At 53.4% G+C, this 5,000-nt stretch overlaps 1 non-coding gene across 1 annotated transcript; it reads right to left on the bottom strand.

The window, feature by feature from the left end:
• Nucleotides 1-295: 295 nt before the first annotated feature.
• On the bottom strand, nt 296-2,188 carry LOC126301243 (small subunit ribosomal RNA). Its single transcript, XR_007553006.1, has one exon. It is a non-coding gene; the product is annotated as a small subunit ribosomal RNA (ribosomal RNA).
• Nucleotides 2,189-5,000: the final 2,812 nt, after the last annotated feature.

The raw sequence follows: 5,000 nt of genomic DNA on the forward strand, positions 1-5,000 counted from the left end.
GACGGCCCCTGTTCCACTATTTTTTTGTGTCCAACGGCCTCACAGCCGATGGGCGTCGTACGGCTCCACACCGGAGCGGACAGGCACTCGGGCGAACGTCATTCAAAACCGGCGCCAGGCGCCAGGTACCGCAGGCCAGCCGCTCCAGAGCTTCAGCGCTCGTACCACACAACAACAACACTTCCGCTAGTTTTGAGAGGCACGCGTGGTTCCGCACGCGGCGCACGGCCACTGCCGTACAGGTAGCGTGTTGCGCGACACGACACGCACATCGAAAGACATGCAGTCTAGTCGGTAATGATCCTTCCGCAGGTTCACCTACGGAAACCTTGTTACGACTTTTACTTCCTCTAAATGATCAAGTTTGGTCATCTTTCCGGTAGCATCGGCAACGACAGAGTCGATGCCGCGTACCAGTCCGAAGACCTCACTAAATCATTCAATCGGTAGTAGCGACGGGCGGTGTGTACAAAGGGCAGGGACGTAATCAACGCGAGCTTATGACTCGCGCTTACTGGGAATTCCTCGTTCATGGGGAACAATTGCAAGCCCCAATCCCTAGCACGAAGGAGGTTCAGCGGGTTACCCCGACCTTTCGGCCTAGGAAGACACGCTGATTCCTTCAGTGTAGCGCGCGTGCGGCCCAGAACATCTAAGGGCATCACAGACCTGTTATTGCTCAATCTCGTGCGGCTAGAAGCCGCCTGTCCCTCTAAGAAGAAAAGTAATCGCTGACAGCACGAAGGATGTCACGCGACTAGTTAGCAGGCTAGAGTCTCGTTCGTTATCGGAATTAACCAGACAAATCGCTCCACCAACTAAGAACGGCCATGCACCACCACCCACCGAATCAAGAAAGAGCTATCAATCTGTCAATCCTTCCGGTGTCCGGGCCTGGTGAGGTTTCCCGTGTTGAGTCAAATTAAGCCGCAGGCTCCACTCCTGGTGGTGCCCTTCCGTCAATTCCTTTAAGTTTCAGCTTTGCAACCATACTTCCCCCGGAACCCAAAAGCTTTGGTTTCCCGGAGGCTGCCCGCCGAGTCATCGGAGGAACTGCGGCGGATCGCTGGCTGGCATCGTTTATGGTTAGAACTAGGGCGGTATCTGATCGCCTTCGAACCTCTAACTTTCGTTCTTGATTAATGAAAACATACTTGGCAAATGCTTTCGCTTCTGTTCGTCTTGCGACGATCCAAGAATTTCACCTCTAACGTCGCAATACGAATGCCCCCGCCTGTCCCTATTAATCATTACCTCGGGTTCCGAAAACCAACAAAATAGAACCGAGGTCCTATTCCATTATTCCATGCACACAGTATTCAGGCGGGCTTGCCTGCTTTAAGCACTCTAATTTGTTCAAAGTAAACGTGCCGGCCCACCGAGACACTCAACAAAGAGCACCCTGGTAGGATTTAAACGGGGTCCGCCTCGGGACGCGAAAGCACCCCTTCGGCTCGCCCCACCGGCAGGACGTCCCACGATACATGCCAGTTAAACACCGACGGGCGGTGAACCAACAGCGTGGGACACAAATCCAACTACGAGCTTTTTAACCGCAACAACTTTAATATACGCTATTGGAGCTGGAATTACCGCGGCTGCTGGCACCAGACTTGCCCTCCAATAGATACTCGTTAAAGGATTTAAAGTGTACTCATTCCGATTACGGGGCCTCGGATGAGTCCCGTATCGTTATTTTTCGTCACTACCTCCCCGTGCCGGGAGTGGGTAATTTGCGCGCCTGCTGCCTTCCTTGGATGTGGTAGCCGTTTCTCAGGCTCCCTCTCCGGAATCGAACCCTGATTCCCCGTTACCCGTTACAACCATGGTAGGCGCAGAACCTACCATCGACAGTTGATAAGGCAGACATTTGAAAGATGCGTCGCCGGTACGAGGACCGTGCGATCAGCCCAAAGTTATTCAGAGTCACCAAGGCAAACGGACCAGACAAGCCAATCCGATTGGTTTTGATCTAATAAAAGCGTCCCTTCCATCTCTGGTCGGGACTCTGTTTGCATGTATTAGCTCTAGAATTACCACAGTTATCCAAGTAACGTGGGTACGATCTAAGGAACCATAACTGATTTAATGAGCCATTCGCGGTTTCACCTTAATGCGGCTTGTACTGAGACATGCATGGCTTAATCTTTGAGACAAGCATATGACTACTGGCAGGATCAACCAGGGAGCTGCGTCAACTAGAGCTGAGCAGCCGGCCGCCCGGGAGTGTGTCCCGGGGGCCCGCGCGAACACGCAAGCGTCCGCTCAATTATTCTGCAAACAGGAGGAGGCCGAGCTCCCCTGCACGATACACCTCGAAACCCTCTCAGGTCCCGGCGGCGCGCAGCGCCGTCCTAGGTACTTGGTCGGTTTCGAGAGAGGCGCAATCGCCCGGAGTTAGGCGAGTAGACGGTTTTAGTGCGAACACCCTTGCTCCCAACTGAGCTTGCCGCTGCCGACAGAGGCCCGGGAGCGTGCTGTCGTGGCATTGCCGGCGGGAGACAACACGCGCCACCTATGGTGACCGGCAGCTCCAACGCCAGCGCCACACAAGGGCAAAGCCCCACTTGGGTGCAGAAGCGAACTCTCCCAGCACAGCGCACGCGCCAACACGTCCGCACAACTGCGATACAAACCACCTGCGAGAACCGCTGGGGCGACCGAGCAGCAGACGGCGTCGCGGCGCCGAGTGCCAGGCGGCGGCGCATCCTCAACGCACACAGTCCTCAATCAGACCAGCACACTGCAGATGTCCACCGCGCTTCGCACCGGGCTCGGCTGAACCAACTTTGGCCGCCAGGCGCCGCGTGCAGGGTGCGCCGCAGCGTAGCTGCACCGCCTGCCGGGCCCGTCGGCTGGCGCTCCTGCCACTCGGCGCCCCCCACCAGCCGCCTGTTGCGCGTGCGCCCACGCAGCGCGCGGCCAACACGCCGGGCGGCCCCCCTTCACCGGCCGGGAACAGTCCCACCAAGCCACCGCCGCGTATCGCTTCATACCCACATGGACCTAGTCACGTGTGTGGATGTGGCGGGTACCGCTGAAACAACCGGTTAATAGCTGTACCGATCGTCGCCATCACAGATTCACCTCCAGCGTGAACAACCGCTCAACAACGGATTTCCAGTTCATTTGCGTATCTTGGGCAGTAAACGTAGATGTCCACCTACATTTGCGAATTCAACAATTCTTGCATGCCAGGATGTCATGTGTCACGACACGCTACATCAGACCACATACACACTGCGACATGTGCAGAAGAGAACACGTGGAAGGTGGCCCGCGCACGTATGCGATGTCCCTTCCGCGATCCACTGTCAACCGGCATCTGCGGCATGTCCCAGATATGGAACGCGGTCCACCAGGGTAGCACTTTGTGTGAGGCAATACGACAAAGTCGGAATACACGCGTCACTACATCAGACGGCTCACGCTGACCTGACCTGACCTGACCTGACCTGACCTGACTCACCGCACCACCACCCCCAGCGACCCAGGGTGACATACAATGCGTTCGTACGTTCCTCCCACACGCCTCTACGGCGTACCACAGTGCAACCTAGCTGTTATTGGGAGACGAGACAAGTAGCATCGAGCACAACATATGGAAATTGAGATTCGACACCGTTGGGCACAGCCAGCGTACGGTCACACGTATCACACTACTTCACTCTGTACGTAACGACCGATGATCGGTACAGCGTGTGGGTTACGCGTACGACATCAGCGGACAATGGACACAGACCATACCACGACGTACACTGAGGGCGTCGACATCTGAATGCAACTGAACAGCTGCGAGGCTCATTTAACACTCAAACGCCAGACCGACCAGCTTGAGAGGACAGAGACACAAAGAGGGGGACAGAGGGGGGGGGGGCGGCGATATAGTCCTATTGCAGTACAATTGACAGTGGATAGCGGGAATATGTGGAAAGTAAGCAACACTCGCAAGACATCTACATGAGGATAACAACGACACCAGAGATTCCGAGCAGTGAACTATGTTAGGCAAAGGGACAACGTGGGTTAGGTTAAGGGACAACGTGGGTTAGGTTAAGGGACAACGTGGGTTAGGTTAAGGGACAACGTGGGTTAGGTTAAGGGACAACGTGGGTTAGGTTAAGGGACAACGTGGGTTAGGTTAAGGGACAACGTGGGTTAGGTTAAGGGACAACGTGGGTTAGGTTAAGGGACAACGTGGGTTAGGTTAAGGGACAACGTGGGTTAGGTTAAGGGACAACGTGGGTTAGGTTAAGGGACAACGTGGGTTAGGTTAAGGGACAACGTGGGTTAGGTTAAGGGACAACGTGGGTTAGGTTAAGGGACAACGTGGGTTAGGTTAAGGGACAACGTGGGTTAGGTTAAGGGACAACGTGAGTTAGGTTAAGGGACAAATTGAGTTAGGTTAAGGGACAACGTGGGTTAGGTTAAGGGACAAATTGAGTTAGGTTAAGGGACAAATTGAGTTAGGTTAAGGGACAAATTGAGTTAGGTTAAGGGACAAATTGAGTTAGGTTAAGGGACAAATTGAGTTAGGTTAAGGGACAACTTGAGTTAGGTTAAGGGACAACTTGAGTTAGGTTAAGGGACAACTTGAGTTAGGTTTAGGGACAACTTGAGTTAGGTTAAGGGACAACTTGAGTTAGGTTAAGGGACAACTTGAGTTAGGTTAAGGGACAACTTGAGTTAGGTTAAGGGACAACTTGAGTTAGGTTAAGGGACAACTTGAGTTAGGTTAAGGGACAACTTGAGTTAGGTTAAGGGACAACTTGAGTTAGGTTAAGGGACAACTTGAGTTAGGTTAAGGGACAACTTGAGTTAGGTTAAGGGACAACTTGAGTTAGGTTAAGGGACAACTTGAGTTAGGTTAAGGGTCAACTTGAGTTAGGTTAAGGGACAACTTGAGTTAGGTTAAGGGTCAACTTGAGTTAGGTTAAGGGACAACTTGAGTTAGGTTAAGGGACAACTTGAGTTAGGTTAAGGGACAACTTGAGTTAGGT

Source organism: Schistocerca gregaria, unplaced genomic scaffold, assembly GCF_023897955.1.
Source record: "Schistocerca gregaria isolate iqSchGreg1 unplaced genomic scaffold, iqSchGreg1.2 ptg000045l, whole genome shotgun sequence".
NCBI lineage: Eukaryota > Metazoa > Arthropoda > Insecta > Orthoptera > Acrididae > Schistocerca > Schistocerca gregaria.